Source organism: Triticum aestivum, chromosome 4A, assembly GCF_018294505.1.
Source record: "Triticum aestivum cultivar Chinese Spring chromosome 4A, IWGSC CS RefSeq v2.1, whole genome shotgun sequence".
Lineage (NCBI taxonomy): Eukaryota > Viridiplantae > Streptophyta > Magnoliopsida > Poales > Poaceae > Triticum > Triticum aestivum.
In genome coordinates, this window is record NC_057803.1 from 190,528,861 (window position 1) to 190,545,813 (window position 16,953).

General features: G+C 50.2%; 1 pseudogene; it reads left to right on the forward strand.

The window, feature by feature from the left end:
• Positions 1–1,278: 1,278 nt before the first annotated feature.
• Positions 1,279–13,433, forward strand: LOC123085805 (putative potassium transporter 8; annotated as a pseudogene).
• The last annotated feature ends 3,520 nt before the right edge of the window (positions 13,434–16,953 follow it).

The following is a 16,953-nucleotide window of genomic DNA, read 5'->3' on the forward strand; positions in this document are numbered from 1 at the left end:
TGTTCATTTGGAAGGAAGTGGACCTGAGTGTGGTTCCTTTTGCTAGTGGTACAGTATCTAGTTAGTTTCTTTGAGCAAAAAAGATTTGAGATCGTCGGTCATGGTTGATGAGCAAGAAAGGGAAGATTGCATTTTGCACTAGCGTGTTTTGTTGGTTAGCAATAGCAGCATCGGTTCCTTGTGGATGCCTCCCCGAGAAGCGGACAGGAATCCCGGACCCGGAGCGACAACTACAACTACAACTACTCCTCTATGTAGTAGTAGTAGCTCGGATTAGGACAGCGATAACCACCGCTAATTCTAATTCCCTTCTTCTCACATTAATCCGTGACAAGGCGTTCCTTCTCAGCAACAGACCACACGGAAGAATTCCAACTTGCTTTGGTTTCTCCAAAGAAGGATTATGGACAAATTTCATGTTTTGATCTTTTTTGAAACCTATTTAAGATTTGATTCTAGTTTAGTTTTTTTCAAGATCTGACCTTTTTGCTACCGCCAAGGTGCCTGGCGGTAGGGTTGCATGCCCTACTGTCAAAAACCTCATAAGTATTGACCACAATGCGTGCTCGTGTCTGCCGCCAAGCACCTTGGCGGTAGGATTGTGCAGGCTACCGCCAACCCGGTTGGCGATAGCGATGTTTCCTACCGCCAAAGCCCCTGGCGGTAGGCTGTTAGACCTTACCGCCATGGACTCTGGCAGTAGCAAAATGATCAGATCTTGAATTTTTTTTCAAATTAGGATCAAATTTTGAATAGGTTTTAAAAAAGGGTCAAAACATGAAAATTTACACGATTATGACACCGGTGCTCATCTACATCTACACGGGGACAGGGGCCGGGGTTGGCTTTCCAATCCATGGCCCTGCTGCACCTGCTTCATAGTAAAGTGGGGAGGGGAGGGGAAAGGGAGGCCGACCGCATGCATTTGTCCCTCCCTCGCGGGCTCTCTCTCATCTAGTAGCTCCTCGGAGATTTTGGATTGCTTCGCTGGTGGCCACACACGCACACAGCACACCCTTCTTCCTTGGCGCATCTCCATCCATGGATTGGATTCGCGTAGATAGATAGATATTCCCTTCGTTTCAAATTAGTTGACTTGAATTTATCTAAATATAAATATATCTATACTTATTTAGTGTCTAGATACATTCTAAATATGAGTCAAGTAATTTGGAACGGAGGGAGTAGAGTAGTAGATGTGACCTTAAGAGTGAGTAGTAGTATTTTATTTTTGGCCTCCCTCATTTCCCTCCGGTTTCGTTGCCCTTCTTTGGCTCTTGGTTGTGTTGTTGGTAGGGAGTGTAGAGTATTGAATGGGAGTGGTGTTGGGTCTCCCAGAACACGAGGGCGGACGTGGCCCTCCTATTTTCCCATCTCGGTACGGTAACCCCTCCCCGGACCGGAGGGTGGCTCCACCATCTTTTTCACCGTGGCAGGCATGTGCCTTTCGCTTTTTCTGGTCGGCTCGGCTAGCTGCCCAGCCCTATCCCCCCTTCCCTTCCATCATTCCTCCCGTTCAGTTTTCAGCTCGGCTCGCTCAATCCTTGCACTCTTCTGCTCTTCTACTTTGTTTTGTTTTCAGGTACTAGTATCCATTGTATTTTTCTTCCTTTGCATCTTGCATTTTTGGGCAAGCAGATTTGTCTGGATTTATTTTGGTAACGCCAGTGTGTGTAAGATTTAGCTTTTGCCTGTTTCTTGCAGCACAAAATCAGTAAAAGCCGATTGTTATGTGTGATTGATTGATTTCTGGAGCAATGGATCTTGAGTTCGGGAGGGGCATGAGATCCCCGCAGGTTCCTCTCTCTCTCTCTCTCTCTCTCTCTCTCTCTCTCTCTCTCTCTCTCTCTCTCTCCAAACCGCTGAGTAATCTAGGGAGCAACCTCTTCTCTTGTTTTTCTTGATGCACCTGCACTTGCAGAGGGACTCATGGAAGACCACCATGCTGCTGGCATACCAGAGCCTCGGGGTGGTGTACGGGGACCTCAGCATCTCCCCTCTCTACGTCTTCAAGAGCACCTTCGCCGAGGACATCCAGCACTCGGACACCAACGAGGAGATCTTCGGCGTCCTCTCCTTCGTCTTCTGGACGCTCACCCTCATCCCTCTCATCAAGTACGTCTCCATTGTCCTCCGAGCCCACGACAATGGCGAGGGTACGCTCCGCCCACCGACAGCTCCTCTTCTTCTTCAGGACCTCCACATGTTCCAACAAGTGTTTCTTGTTCTGCAGGAGGGACGTTCGCCCTCTACTCGCTGATTTGCCGGCACGCCAATGTGAGCCTCCTGCCCAACAGGCAGATTGCGGACGAGGAGCTCTCCACCTACAAGCTGGAGCGCAACGCTGAGACCGTGGACAAGACCAGCGTCAAGGTGTGGCTGGAGAAGCACAAGAACCTGCACACCGCCCTCCTCATCATGGTTCTCATTGGCACCTGCATGGTCATTGGGGACGGTGTCCTCACGCCGGCTATATCTGGTTAGTTTGCCTTGCCACCCCCAGCCGCCCTTTCTTTGCCTGTTTTCAATCAATCAATAGACTAATGATGACTGGTTGCTAACTTTGGATTTTGTCTGTCATCCATGGCAGTGTTCTCAGCTGTGTCAGGCCTTGAGTTCTCCTTGTCCAAAGATCACCATGAATGTGAGCCTTCCTCTTAAATTATTCGTTTTGTTTTCAGTAATCTTTGGAAGCGATTTAAAGAAAGTTAAGATTAAGAACATACTCCTACATACTTGTTCGGGAAAGAAGATAGATACTGGTCAAAACTCCAGTCAACCAGTCAAGACTACTTTTTTTTTTTGGAACAGGACCAGTTATGACTACTACTTGCATGGAAAAGTCATTCAATACTATGCTCGTTGACTTTGATTTGTGGTCTTTCGGGTTGGACATATTCCAAGAGTATCCCTGGCATACCCCCCTTTTATGCAGGGCTGTTTAAAGACGAAACAAAAAGGGGATAATGGGTGCCCTCGGCATCCGATATCGATGTTTGACAAGTATCAGCGAGACATTCAGGATCTTAGTTCTATCAGTATAGCAAGATATTCATATCCTGCTAACGTTTCACCAGTCACCATATATTAGGTAAAAAAAATGAAAATGTCTCATCAGGAACATTGATAATGATGACTAGCAACTAGACCAGAGGAAAATCAATCACTGAATCACATGCTTTATTATTCCTTTGCATAATTACATTTCTACGATACTACAAAATGAAAAGTCTGTGTGTGTGTGTTGGTGTTGGCTGTGTGCATCCTAGCTATGCAGAGGCCGGGTGTGTCTCATTGTGTTTGTATTCTCTTGATGCTTCATTTTGAGTCAATAAAATCCACCCTTTATAGAAAAAACAAATGAAAAGTCTGTATATTTTCACTTCATGGTCATATGCTTTGGATCTTTACTCGAGAATGTACACAACGTCATGTACACCATTTTGTTCAGAACACGAGAGTGATTACAAAAAAAAAACCTATCGGCGCTACAATATACTTGTAAATGGTCTTGCCATGATATTTTCCCTTTCAAACCTCTGTATTTTTTAGATAATGGAAGAACAACTCTCTCGGCCTCAGCACTCAAGGACGCACATAGCCATTTCAAACCTCTTTGTTGGCTCTGATGATTGATCTCTTTTACATGCAGATGCCGTCATTCCAATAACATGCGTCATATTAGCATTTCTGTTTGCCCTCCAGCATTTTGGTACACATCGAGTTGGATTTATCTTTGCCCCGATAGTTCTAGCCTGGCTACTCTGCATGAGTGCTCTTGGCCTTTACAATATCATACATTGGAATCCTCATGTCTATCAAGCTCTGAATCCCTATTACATGTTCAAGTTCCTAAAGAAGACTAGGAAATATGGCTGGATGTCACTCGGTGGAATTTTGCTCTGCATGACAGGTATATTATGTGCAATGGAGCTATGGATATTAACATGATTCAGTTGTTCCTTTCTCGCGTTCGTATTGAATACAATAAGCAGAAGTTAACTACCTAGCTTGCCTGACGGTGCAGGATCTGAAGCAATGTTCGCCGATCTTGGACACTTCTCATACAGCGCAATCCAGGTAAACTGTTGATGCTGCATGTGAATTCGAACATTACATTTCATATATTAGTTTTAATGTACTGATCATTTAGTTTTATCACAGCTTGCTTTCACTTCTTTGGTTTACCCCGCGTTGATTCTGGCATACATGGGTCAGGCAGCTTACTTATCAAAACATCATGACTTTTACTCAAACTCTCAAGTTGGATTTTACATCGCGGTTCCAGGTATGTACTGACGTTGCAGCTCATCTATTTTTAGGAAAAACCCTGATACGTACAACTTGAACATCAGACAATATTATTATTTTCCCGCAAAAAAAGACTATTATTCTTGTGAACAAAATTAAATCATATCGTATCACTACTCTTACATATATAATATATAAAAAGTTGTCTAATTCTTAGTTTGCTTTAATTAAATTGAAATTTAGTCTTGTTATATATCCAATGCTGATTTCACTCCCATAACTTTCTATAATGATCTGTAATCTTCTTCTCCAAATACCATTTGTTCAATCAAGAAAATCTTGATCTGTATTAGTCCAATCTTTTCCTTACCCCCTTGGGTATTTCGGAAGAAGACAATATGAACATCAGTAGGCTCGTAAAACATGTTGATGAGAACAAGCCTTGCCCCATAAGAAATTAACTTACCCATCTAACAGCCGAGCTTCATCTCGAAGCGATCTTCGATATACTTTCACTCCTTAGAGCATCTCCAACAGATGATGCAAAAAAAAATTTAGAGAAGGTCAGATGATGCAAATTTGGAGATGTAAAACTAGGAGATGTACAATTTACATCACCAAAAAGTGCATTTTACATCTCCAAAAAAGAGGCAACTCCAACAGATGATGTATATTGGAGATGTAAAAGTGCAACTCCAATAGATGATGCAAAGTGGAGATGTAAAACCGGCCGACGGCCGCGCGGCTGCTGTACAGCCACTGTACAGCCGCAACGTTGATGAATAGAGTCCCTTGATTGATAGTGGCCGCTAGTGTTGCGCTCATTGAAGTACTCCTTGATGTGTTGCCAATACGTGTTCGCGACTTGCTCGGTCCCAACGGATGCATCAAGAGAGACTTTTTTCCACGCGATGCAAATGAACACATCTTCGGCGTTGGTATAATTTCTGGTTCTTTCCTTCATAATGAAGCCCTCTTCGTCCATGTTGAGATTATCATCTTGAGTATCATATTCTTGTGATGCATAATCTTGAGAGAAATAATCATCATTTGGCACATTTGTTGCGCGCATGAAAGCTTCATCATCAAGACTACAAATGGACGTACACGTAATCAACCTCACATTCTATTCGTATCGGAAATTGAAAGAACAAACAAGAGGAAATCGGATTTTTTGTTTACCTTTGTGACATTTCGTCGAACACGTTGGATGCGGTGTCCGTGGGCTTGACCATGTCTTCCTGCATGGCCGCCGGCGGCGGCGGCGGTGGAGGTGGAGTAGGGGTTCCTTCACCGGATGCGGACGCCACGGCCGGCGGCGGCAGCGAATCGGCTGACGCAGCCGCGGCCGCCTTCGATTTTTTGGCCACTTGAGATGGTTCGTCGCCTGGTTGCTCCCTGCCGGCCGCTTCATACCTCCACCGCGGGGATTGGCGGCCTGCTGCTCCTTCGCCGGCAGTGCAGCCGCGACGGCAACCGGCCGGGGAGGGCAAAACCGGGGCGGCGGCATGGAGGCAGAGGCGGGATTGAGGATGGTGGTCGCGGTGGGGTGGGCGGCTTTGGCGGAGGAGGCGGCGGGGTCGTCAGAGTCGGCCATGGCCTGGGCGGCGGTCGGCGGGCGGAAAATGAAAGCAGTTACGCAGTTGGCGCGCGGCTGCCAGTTTTACATCTTCTGGAGGTGGAGATGCAAATGTATTTTTGCATCTACATCATCTGTTGGAGGTGGGTTTTTGGGCCTTGGAGATGTATAAGTTAGTTATATTTGCATCTACATCATCTATCGGAGATGCTCTAATTCGGGAGCTTCCAATAGTGCATGGGGATCCCACGGTACCGTAGCGGAAGGAGCCAAAATCACAACCAAAGAACTGCTTATATTGATACTCCTCTTTGGCTTCTCCAAGCTAAAGAGTTCACTCTTATGGAAGTTTATCTTGAGACCTGAAAGCTGCTCAAACAAACACAGAATTAACTTCATATTCTTAGCCTTCTCCATGTCATGCTCCACGAAGATGATAGTGTCATCCGCACACTGCAATTTGGATACCCCATCAACAAGGTGCAGGATGAGCCCCCCCACTGGATTAGCCTCTTTAGCCCGTGCAGTGAGAACGGCCAACAGATCCGCAACAATGCTAAAGAGAATGTGAGACAAGGGGTCCCCTTGTCACAATCCCTTTCTTGATTTGAAATAATGACCCATGTCATCATTAAGAAAAAGGGTTTCCCCCCGCTTTGTATTACAAAGCAACCATCCGATACAACCAACGATAGGGGCTGGGGCGGAAGCAGCACAATCACGCCCAAAAGAAATGAAAGAGAAAAAGAAAAGAAACAAATGCCGATAACGGCGGCTCGACAAAAACGACGAAGCCTCGTGACCGTTGCGTCCACCGGAGATCGCCCACCAAGCTCCGAGACTCCGAAGCGCCGGTACCAATCAACACCTCCAAGAAGCAACGCGACGATGACGACGCTGCTGCCAAGGGTTTCCCCCAGTACGGCGAGGAGAGAGGAAGGGTAGCCCCGACGCCCTCCAGGAAGGTCCGGCGGCACCCTCAGGCGCCACCGCGTCGGTGTCGGCCAAGCCAATAGGGATTTCTCCCGATCCCAGCCTCTACCTTAGGCACTTCGGAGCTCGCCACCAAACCGACCACCACCCAGCGCCAACACGGACACGAAGCTTCCCATGCTGTCTCACCACGGCACCGCGAAGATGGTCTGCACAATGAAGAAGAGGAGCCGGGACTAGTGCAGCGGCACCGTCGGCATACGGGAGGGCCCCACCTCCACCGTCCATGACGGTAGCCGACTGGACGCCATAGCAGGAGCCTACCGGGCCTGTGGCCCCACAGGCCCGGACAACTCCCGCCTCCGCGCAACAGCTGGCACGCCGTCGGAGTCACTGTCCCAGTCCAAGCCGCTCCCCTGCCTTCCCATACAGAGGGCGTCGTGGTGCGTCGGAGCCGACCCGCAAGGACCCATAAGGGACCCTACGGGCCCAGATCTGAGCCGGGGACACGCCACCGGCTGACCAGCACCACCGGACCGCCCCGCCACCAAGAAGCGGCACCACCACGGCGAGCGCTGCCGGCCTCCGCACCAGGACGCTGGACTGCCACGGCTGAGCATCATCGTCGCCTCCCCCCACCCCGGGAAGGAGGAGCGCGCGGGGGTAAGGGACGACCCGCCGCCGCCGACACCACCCGGCCAGATCCGGGGGCGACCGCTGGCGGCGGCGGGGGGAAGGGACGGAGGGAGGCGGACGAGGCGGAAGGGGGTCGCGCGCCGCCCCGGCCGCCTCCTGGGGAGGCGGCGGGACGGGGAGAAGGGAAGAGAGGGGGGTGTGTGTTAGAGTTGTGTCGAATATAGTGTACAAGGTAGGTTACAGTTGGACTTTGAGTTGTATTGTGTTTAGATAGGATATGTAGTCGTGTCCAAGTAGTACACTTGTATCCTTGGGGCTAGACACACGATGTAACCTACGCCAACATAATAGCACAGGCGCGCAAGGGGGAGCCGGCGGCGTGTGCCGGCGCCTGGGTGGCCGGTGTGCGGTATTGTGACGGTGTCACGGGGAGGAGCGCCCATAGTCAGGCCCCGGGAATGTAGCCATATCGGTGAACCTCGTTAACAAATCTCGGTGTCGTGCTCGTGTGATTGCTTGGTCTTCGGATGATCAACGATATTGCCTCGGATTTATTCTAACAAGTGGTATCAGAGCTAGGTTATTCAAAGGTCGTGGAATGTTGATCTAACGGATGAAGAAGCAATCGCGTGGTTGGATGCCTAGGCGGTGGTGAGTTGCAGCAGCAGGTCGTGAGATCGGCGACTCGGCGAGATGCGGCGGCGTGTCGCGCGCGGACAGACAGGCAGCAGGTCGGGACGCTGGCTGCGAGGCGCGTGCGTGGGCTGCGGCCGAGGAGAAGCCGTACTGCAGGCCGGCAGGCAAGTCACGGGCCATGCGGCAGCTGGTGAGCGTGTGTACGCGTGCATACGGAGGCACGCAAGACCAGAGTCGCGTACAGCTAGGTATCGATCGAGATTTGTTTAGAGACCAAAAGGAGGACCGAGTCCTCGTGTGACACAGCGAGGCAAGAGACAGATCGTTTCGGCGGAAGGGAAAATCCATTGACACGTGATTCACATCCATCGGGAATTAGCAAAGAGGCATTGGCAAGGCAAAAGCAATTAGCGCCAGGAGTGAAAGCCAAGACAGGAGCTGCTCATGTGAAGACCAAGTTGATTGGTTTTGCTAGTAGGGTCGCGTGGAAAGCTCGGATAGTTTTTTCACAGAGTCAGCTGTACGAAGAACCAGGACGTTAACGGGTTCCGGGTTTGAGGTGAAAAAGTTCGTGGAACTAAAAACCTTGGGTTATGGTAGACAAAGGTGAAAGATTTGTTGGCACAACAGTGATGCTTGAAGGCATTGCAGGAAGTCATGTCAGCTAAGATGGAATTATCAGGTGATGGATGGAGACTCGCGGAAGACGATTTGTGAGTCTCGAGTGTGTCATGCAGTCGAACGAGTTCGCTGGGTCGGACTAGGCAGTCTGACGGATCGACGCAAGTCGGTTGGTACTGAAGACGGTGGTGGAATCGGCGACGACGACATAGGGGCGTGATGCTGATGATGACCGACTTCTGGGCGTGGAAATACGTGGCACAAGCCCGAGGCTTGTGCGGCTTCGACAAGACTATAGCGCGGGGTTGATTGAAGACGGTGCACACGGAGCTTGAAGTTGACGGGGCACGAGGGTGGACTGATCATCTACCATGGAGTCATGTTGAAGGTGGAGCTGGATTGAGGGGCTACGGTCTAAGGATCCAGAGAATCGAAGCCTATTTCAGCTGGGGGAAAAGTGAGGGACACGTAGTTCGGACTGGAGCCCAGTGGTCTGATGAAAGCGTGAAACTCGTCATCGATCGGTGATGATTGGTGGTACTCTGCAGTGGGGGTTGAGTGGTGTGGGTTTGTGACCCTTGAGACTCGACCGGGACAGCGGAGGCTCGACGCGGTAATAGCGGCGAGGCGTGCGGTACGCACGGGACATGGAGACGGGCCAGGGCTCTGGTGGTCATACATGTGGTGAGACAACTGCGAATCTGACTCGGGATGACTAAAAGCAACAGTGAAATTTCTTCAAGTTTCAGACAGGCGATCAAGAAAGGAGCGGAGATGTTTAGTTCAGGTAACTCTTATATATGTCACCCAATATGTGAGTTGTTCATTTTCACGCAGGTCAGTGGTTAGTGTGTGATGTTGTGGATGGATACTCTGGAAGTTGGAGCGCAAACTAGAGTAACAAGGAACTTAATTTTGCTCGAGTGTTGACAGTGGTCAAGAAAAGAAGGGACTACAAGTTGCAGGTGGAGTCACATGGAGTCTTTGGAGTAGCAGCGGTGCTCATGGGATAAACTCAAGTCCAATGTACATGGAAGTTTGACGCATGGACAAATTCAAAGTGGTGGAGAATATTCGCCAAGGTGGAGTTTGTTAGAGTTGTGTCGAATATAGTGTACAAGGTAGGTTACAGTTGTACTTTGAGTTGTATTGTGTTTAGATAGGATATGTAGTCGTGTCCAAGTAGGACACTTGTATCCTAGGCCTCTCATATATAGCGGGGCTAGACACACGATGTAACCTATGCCAACATAATAGCACAGGCGCGCAAGGGGGAGCCGGCGCCCGGGTGGCCGGTGTGCGGTATTGTGACGGTGTCACGGGGAGGAGCGCCCATAGTCAGGCCCCGGGGATGTAGCCATATCGGTGAACCTCGTTAACAAATCTCGGTGTCGTGCTCGTGTGATTGCTTGGTCTTCGGATGATCAACGATATTGCCTCGGATTTATTCTAACAGGGGGCGGGGAGCCCGCGCTGGGCGGGCGGCGGCGGCGGGAGCGGGAGCAGGGCCCCATGTCATCATTCACCTTAACACCAACGCTACCATCCTAGACAAAAGAGTCAATCCATTGGCACCATTTTCTTGGCCTTCATCCACATGACTTGTTGCGGCCATTTGACCTTGTCATAAGCTTTTTTGAAATCCACCTTGAAGATGACCACCATTGAGTTTCTTCGAGTCCAACTCCTGTAGATGACCCCACGCCTCGCCTTGCGCTACATCCAAAGCTCGCGTCCGGAGACGCCCGATGCCTCCCTCCAGCGGCAGGTGTAACCCCACCCCCCTTCTGTGGTGGAGGCTTCGACCAATGACGTGACTTCCTCACTCCGGTTCCTGTTCCAATGGCTATGGGATTGCTCGAACTCAGGCCATGACGAAATCCCTGCTTGGCTTGCTAATGCTGGCAGCGACGACACTCGCGGGTGTTGTTTCCCTTCTTGGAGGCGCTGCCATGGCCCTTATTTGCGCCCCTCTTCGAAGTTAGGGGAAACCCTAGGTCCGGATCTTCAGATCGGATGGTGACGGCGTCAACACATCGTTCTCCTTCATGAAGGTGCCATCTTGATCGCTCGCGGTGTCCCCGTGGATGAACGTCTTATTTGTTTCGGCTTGCTTCTCTAGTTTGGGGCTTGGTGGTTTAGATGTGTTATTTTCTCTGTTTGGGCTGACCATCCCCTATCTCTCTGCACTGGGCACCATGTTCACACCTTCTTGCATTCGTGTCATGTGGTGTGTCCTCCCCTGTACTTATTTTCTTTCCTTCTATCAGTGCAAAGGTACACAAGATGTGCGTATTCGCGAAAAAGATAAAATATTGGAAGGCTAAATATAGGTTTTCAAGATATTTAACCATGTGAAATCCCTCAATTTGAAATAGATAAAAATCTATATAATTTATTAAATCTGCATTTTATTTAGAATTTGATGGTTTGAACCGTTCTAACCCTTGTAGTTTTTTTGGGATGAGTTCATATGAATATAGATATGAAGGCCATGCCAAAATCTTAGGCCTCTTTTGGTTCATAGGATAGGATTATCGTAGGAATAGAAATCTTGTAGGAAATGAGATGACATGTATGTCAAATCCTATGAGTAGGAATAGGAAACAAGATGTCATTTGGTTGACACCAAAGGAATTTTTCCATCGAGTCTAGGCTGATTTTTATTTTCCTATAAAATGTGGAGGATAGGAACCAATCCCATGTAGGAATAGGAATCCATTCCTATGAACCAAAGGGCTCTAAAGGAAAAAATCCTATAAGAATCCTATCCTCTAGAATTCCTATGAAATTCCTCCAAACCAAAGGAGGCCTTAGGGTTGAGAAGGGCATTTTGAACAATTGCCAGATTTTTTTGGGTTTTATCCTTTTAAGAAAAACATGATGGTTGGATTAATCCTCATTTTCATATTAGAATGAATGAAAAATGATGCTTATGAGATGCTCATGATGCACAATCATTTCCTAATAAAATGTGTTACAACTTGCATGTGTACTCTTTCCTGTCTATCTCGGTGAAGATGTATGCCACAAAACCGATTAGTGCTCTCATAGTAGTTTCTTATTTTGTTGAAATCCATATCTTACTTGTTCAAGAAAGGCAGTAAAAATTATATACCATCTGATGTATATGAACTTATAGTTTTGTTTAATTAAAACTTCAGATAAGGTGAGATGGCCTGTTCTTGTACTGGCTATTCTGGCTTCAGTTGTTGGAAGCCAAGCAATCATCAGCGGAACATTCTCAATAATCAATCAGAGTCAGTCCCTAAGCTGCTTCCCTCGGGTAAAAGTTGTGCACACGTCTGAGAAAATTCATGGGCAGATATACATCCCTGAGATCAACTGGCTACTCATGATCCTCTGCATTGCCGTGACTGTTGGATTCAGAGACACTAAGCACATGGGAAACGCATCCGGTAAGATGAACTAACTAGTCTCGCCAATGCAATCTGATAGGTATTTCTCAGATTGCTTTAAAATGGAATGTCGAGTTGGTTTGTGAATTTGGTGTTGTTGTGCAGGACTAGCAGTGATCACTGTGATGCTGGTTACCACATTCCTGACATCCCTTGTGATCATGGTGTGCTGGCACAAGCCACCCCTGCTGGCCCTGGGCTTCCTCCTCTTCTTCGGCTCCGTGTAGGCGCTCTACTTCTCGGCGTCGCTCATCAAGTTCCTGGAGGGCGCATGGCTCCCGATACTCCTGGCCCTCATCCTCATGGCCGTCATGCTGGTGTGGCACATCACCACCATCAAGAAGTACGAGTTCGACCTGCAGAACAAGGTGACCCTGGAGTGGCTTCTGGCCCTGGGTGACAAGCTGGGCATGGTCCGTGTGCCGGGCATTGGTCTCGTCTACACCGACCTCACATCGGGCGTCCCTGCCAACTTCTCCCGCTTCGTCACCAACCTCCCGGCGTTCCATAAGGTCCTGGTCTTCGTGTGCGTCAAGTCGGTGCCGGTGCCGTACGTGTTCCCCGCCGAGCGCTACCTCGTCGGCAGAGTGGGTCCGCCGGGCCACCGGTCGTACCGGTGCATCGTGCGGTACGGCTACCGTGATGTTCACCAGGACGTGGACTCGTTCGAGACGGAGCTCATCGAGAGCCTGGCCATGTTCATCAAGCTCAACGCCTCCTACCGGTGCAGCGAGGTGAGCCAGAGCGAGCAGCTGGAGGAGTGGGAGCCGGGGCTGACCGTCATCGGAAGCAACACGCTCCGGGATCACGCGAGCTACGACTTGCAGGACAGTGTCCAGCACTCGGCCGCGTCCGTCGAGGTCGCCGACAGCCCCGGCGGCACGGGCTTGGAGTCCAACTCGTCCAAGCAGGTGAGGTTCTTCATAGATAGCCTGGTGGTGAGCCCCGAGGCGGACAAGCAGGTGGCGGAGGAGCTGGAGGCGCTGGCGGCGGCGAGGGAGGCCGGCACTGCCTTCATCTTGGGGCACTCGCACGTGCAGTGCAAGCCTGGCTCGTCGGTGGTGAAGAAGCTCACGGTGGTCGGCTACAACTTCCTGCGGCGCAACTGCCGTGGCCCAGACGTGGTGCTGCGGGTGCCGCCGGCGTCGCTCCTGGAGGTCGGCATGGTCTATGTTCTATGAACACTACCGCTTCGTTTTTGCATGTGTTTATGATCTCATAAATCTGCCCATGCATCCACCTGCTTGCTGCTCTGTATTGTAGGTAACTAAACTTGTCAGTGATGTTGTAATGCCCCATGGATTATTTTGCATCCGGCTGTATAGTTTACAACTTCAGATTATTGCTCCTGCTGTTCATACGACCCTACGACATGTGTCTGTTTAAGACACATCTAGATGTGACATAATTATGTCATATCTAAACTGATGTCCACTCTGTTTGTGGTCTATTTTTTGTTCTATTTTTTTTTATTTCTTGTTGCTGCATTATATATTTGTGGGAGCTTAGATGTGACATTTTTAAAAACATCTATATGTCCTTAAAAACATCTATATATGAATTAGACAAACCCATGTTGTATTGTGTGTTAGAATAAATCCGAGGCCACCGACGATCATCCGAGAATCAAGCAATCACACGAGGCACGACACCGAGATTTGTTAAACAGGTTCACCGATATGGCTACATTTTTGGGGCCTATGGGCGCTCCTTCCAATGACACCGTTACAATACCGTACCCGGTCGCCCTGGACACCGGCACATGCCGCCGGCTTCCCCTGCGTTCTGGTGCTATTATGTTGGCGTAGGTTACATCGAAACTGCTACCCAGACGACACTGCTGCCCGATATATGCACGACGTGCTAATCCAGCCGCTGGTGTCCTTCTCAATGATGTGCATGTGCGGCTGGATTTAAGTATCGTCCATGAATTGTGCGCAGTGTGTCGTGTGTGTAGCACTGCTGAGGTTACATTGTTGTCTATCCCGCTATATATGAGAGGCCTAGGATACAAGTGTCCTATTAGGACACGACTTCATATTCTATGTAAACACAATACAACTCCTAGTTCAACTGTAACCTATCTTGTACACTATATTCGACACAACTCTAACAAACTCCACCTTGGTCGCTCCCGCAGGGGCGACTCGGGCGGCGTAACCCTAGCCCGCCGCCGGCCCTCTTCCCCACCTCTCCTCTCCCTCGTCGCCACCGAAGGTGGCCGCCGGCTCGCCGCTCGGCCGCCGGTGAAGGTGGCGGCGAGGATCTGGCCGCCCCGTTCTTCCTCAGGGGGCTTTGGATCCGTGGCAGCTGCCTCGACTGATGGATCGACGCCGGGTCTGCGATGACCGGTGCTCGTTGATGCTGGCCGTTCTTCCTCGGTCGCGGGGGCGGCGAGGCGGCGGCAGGTGGCGACTGTGGTACGGGCGTCTTGGCGGCGCCCGATCCAGATCTGAAGGCCTCCGTCTACTTCAACCAGGGCTGCCTCTGATGGTCCTGCTTTGGGCGACCTTTGTCGCCGGAGTTGTACCAGTTTGGCGGCTGGAGGTGGGAGGTCGCTCCGGAGAAATCCGAGGCCAGCGGTGCTGGCCACGACGGCGGCGACGCCCGAGGGCACCGTACCCTTCTTGTAGGCGCCGTTCAGGTTGCCTCCTTCCCCTCTTCCTTCCACTCAGCTCGTATGCCGGGCGAAAGCCCAAATCCTTGCGGGATCGAGCGACAGCGGCACTCTGGGCGTCGTCACCCTCTTGGGGGTGTCGTTCGTGGTGAGCTTGGGGTGGATGTGATGCTCTGGTTGCTTGGCGGCGGTTGGTGGCATGGTCGGAGTTCGTCTGGTGGCGGTGCGTTGGCGCTCTGCCGCCTATGTGCTCAGCCTCGGAGTCCTTCTTCCATGGTGCTTGGTCTTCAGCAGCCCTGCCGGACTCGACGGAGCGGTGCTTCATCCTACTCATTGATGGCGACATATCTCGGCGGCATGGCGCAGTGGAGATTCGGCGTCCGATGTGTGGTGATGGACTCGCGCAGGACGACGAAGCTGTCTGGTGTCGTGGTGACGTCGATGGCTGAGTGGCCAGACAAGTTAGAAGCCTCAATATTTGCTCTGAAGACGGACCTGTGGAAGATGGCGGCGACGACACACGAGTGCGTCGGACCGGTTTGTACCCCAGACCCGGTATGTGGCTCGGCTGGGGTTTCCGGCTTTTGATGTTAGGCTTAGGTGAGTGGTCTGGGCAGTGACCCAGCTAGCACCCCTTCATCATTTCGATGTTAGGCTTAGATGAGTGGTCTGGGTAGTGGCCCAGCTAGCAAGCCTTCATCATTTGGATAGGAGTAGCGGCAAATGTTGCCAAGATGGCGGATTCAGGCATATTGTTGTAATACTTTGTCAGGTCCCCGAGAATAATCAATAAAGTGGCCGCATGCATCTCCCAGATGCAGAGGCCGGGGGTCATCCTCCTTTTCTAAAAAAACAAACTCCACCTTGGTGAATATTCTCCACCATCTTGAATTCGTCGATGTGTCAAACTTCCATGTACACTGGACTTGAATTTATCCCATGAGTACCGCTGCTACTCCAAAGACTCCATGTGACTCCACCTGCAACTTATAGTCCCTTCTTTTCTTGACCACAGTCAACACTCGAGCAAAATTAAGTTCCTTATTACTCTAGTTTGTGCTCCCAACTTCCAGAGTATTCGTCCAACGCAATCACACACTGATCACTGACCTGCGTGAAAATGAATAGCTCACATATTGGGTGTCACACATAAGAGTTATCTGAACTCAACATCACCGTTCCTTTCTTGACCGTTTGTCTGAAACTTGAAGAAATTTCACCATTGCTTGTAACCATCCCGAGTCAAATTCGCAGTTGTCTCATCACATGTATGACCACCAGAGCCCTGACCCGTCTCCATGTCCCGTGCATACCGCACGCCTCGCAGCTATTATCGCGTCGAGCCTCTGCTGTCCCGGTCGAGTCTTAAGGGCTGCGAACCCACACCACTCAACCCCCACAATAGAGTACCACCGATCATCACCGACCGATGACGAGTTTCACGCTTCCATCAGACCACTGGACTCCAGTCCGAACTACGTGTCCCTCGCTTTCCCCGCTAAATAGGCTTCGACTTTCTAAGCTCTTACGCCGTAGCCCCTCAATCCAGCTCCACCTTCAACATGACTTCATGGTAGATGATCAGTCCACCCTCGCGTCTCGTCGACTTCAAACTCTTATGTGCACCCTCTTGAATCAATCCCACGCCATAGCCTTGTCGAAGCCGCACAAGCCCTCGAGGCCCGCGCCACGTGTTTCCATGCCCAGAAGTCGGTCATCATCAGCATCACGCTGCTATGTCGTCGTCGCCAAACCCTCCACCGTCTTCTATACCGACCTACTCGTGTCGATCCCGTCAGACTGTCCAATCCGACCCAGCCGAACTTGTCCGGCTACAACGACACACTTCAAGGCTCCCAAATCATCTTCCATGAATTTCCATCCATCACATGATAATTTCATCTTAGCTCACATGACTTCCCGCAACGCCTTCAAGCATCTATGTTGTGCCCACAATCTTTCAACTGAATCTGTCATAACCCAAGGTTCCAGTTCCGTTGAAATTCTCCACCTCAAACCCGATGCCTGATGGCGTCACGATTCTTCGTATGGCTGACCATGAAATATAACCGAGCTTGTACACGCAATGCCCAAGTACTTCAAGCACGTATACTAGTACTAGCAAATTTAACCAATAAATTGCTTTGGTCTTCACGTGATGGCTCCTGGCTCAACTCCGGATGCCGCTATTGCTTTGCCCTGTGTGTGCTTTCCGATGTACCACCGTATCACGTCTGATGGATTTTCCTTCCGGTCAAATC